Raw genomic sequence first — 2199 nt, forward strand, 5'->3', positions numbered from 1 at the left:
ACTGTTAAAACACCACATAACACATCTATGACTGTTAAAATACCACATAACACATCTATAACTGGTAAAACACCACATAACACATTTATGACTGTTAAAACACCACATAACACATCTATGACTGTTAAAATACCACATAACACATCTATGACTGGTAAAACACCACATAACACATTTATGACTGTTAAAAACACACATAACACATCTATGACTGTTAAAACACCACATAACTCATCTATGACTGTTAAAACACCACATACCACATCTATGACTGTTAAAACACCACATAACACATCTATGACTGGTAAAACACCACATAACTCATCTATGACTGATAAAACACCACATAACACATCTATGACTGTTAAAACACCACTTCACACATCTATGACTGGTAAAACACCACATAACACATCTATGACTGGTAAAATACCACATAACTCATCTATGACTGATAAAACACCACATAACACATCTATGACTGTTAAAACACCACATAAAACATCTATGACTGGTAAAACACCACATAACACATCTATGACTGGTAAAACACCACATAACTCATCTATGACTGTAAAAACACCACATAACACATCTATGACTGGTAAAACACCACATAACTCATCTATGACTGTTAAAACACCACATAACACATCTATGACTGGTAAAACACCACATAACACATCTATGACTGGTAAAACACCACATAACTCATCTATGACCGTTAAAACACCAAATAACTCAACTATGACTGGTAAAACACCACATAACTCATCTATGACTGGTAAAACACAACATAACTCATCTATGACTGCTAAAACACCAAATAACACATCTATGACTGCAAAACACCAAATAAACACATCTATGACTGATAAAGCACCACATATCACATCTATGACTGATAAAACACCACATAACACATCTATGACTGATAAAACACCACATAACTCATCTATGACTGATAAAACACCACATAACTCATCTATGACTGATAAAACACCACATAACACATCTATGACTGATAAAACACCACATAACACATCTATGACTGTTAAGACACCACATAACACATCTATGACTGCTAAAACACCACATAACTCATCTATGACTGATAAAACACCACATAACACATCTATGACTGATAAAACACCACATAACTCATCTATGACTGATAAAACACCACATAACTCATCTATGACTGATAAAACACCACATAACTCATCTATGACTGATAAAACACCAAATAACACATCTATGACTGATAAAACACCACAAAACTCATCTATGACTGATAAAACACCACATAACACATCTATGACTGATAAAACACCACATAACTCATCTATGACGGTTAAAACACCACATAACTCATCTATGACTGATAAAACACCACATAACACATCTATGACTGTTAAAACACCACATAACTCATCTATGACTGTTAAGACACCACATAACTCATCTATGACTGATGAGGTGACTCTTACTCACATTTGATCGTCCTCCACCACTCATGTTGTCTTACGATTAGAGTCTGTGCTTGCCGACTGCTCAGCCGGGCTTAATGCTACTAGCCAGTGTGTTAGAAACCAGAGAAACCATTATCTAAGTAACTGTTCGTAGTGACGCGGTTAACATCATATACTAAGGTCCCAGGTCAGAAGTAAACATAATCTGTCTGTCTGTCCGTCTATATATAATGACGAAAGTTACCTAGGTCCAGTTCTCAGGCCTGGGACTGTAGTAAGGCCTTAGGAGACTTTCCTTCAGTGTGGGACGCCACTTTAATATTGTATTCGGCTGATGCCAGACCAATTTAATCAGCAGAGGAGATCAAGTCACTCTACGGCCAGGATATTTATCTTAGTTTGTCTGGTTTCTAACACACTAGAGAACTAGTATAAGCCCGGCTAGCTCAGTCGGTAGAGCACGAGACTCTTAATCTCGGGGTCGTGGGTTCGAGCCCCACGTTGGGCGAAACTCTTGCTTTGTTAGACAACATGAGTGGTGAAGGACGATCATGTATAGGAAGAGTCACCTGTCATGTTGAGAGTCATTAGTCAAAGGTGTGTCATGTAGTGAGTCAATCAATAGTCATATATGAGTCCTTAGTCATAGATATTATATCATAGATGTGTAATACAATATTATGGCGTCATTGAAGTTGAGTTACAGTCTCACGTGACTCAGGAACTG

General features: G+C 37.2%; 1 non-coding gene across 1 annotated transcript; it reads left to right on the top strand.

Moving 5' to 3' along the window:
• Nucleotides 1–1907: 1907 nt before the first annotated feature.
• Trnak-cuu lies at nt 1908–1980 on the top strand. The gene has a single exon. It is a non-coding gene; the product is annotated as a tRNA-Lys (tRNA).
• Nucleotides 1981–2199: the final 219 nt, after the last annotated feature.

Source organism: Homarus americanus, unplaced genomic scaffold, assembly GCF_018991925.1.
Source record: "Homarus americanus isolate GMGI-L3 unplaced genomic scaffold, GMGI_Hamer_2.0 scaffold11276, whole genome shotgun sequence".
NCBI lineage: Eukaryota > Metazoa > Arthropoda > Malacostraca > Decapoda > Nephropidae > Homarus > Homarus americanus.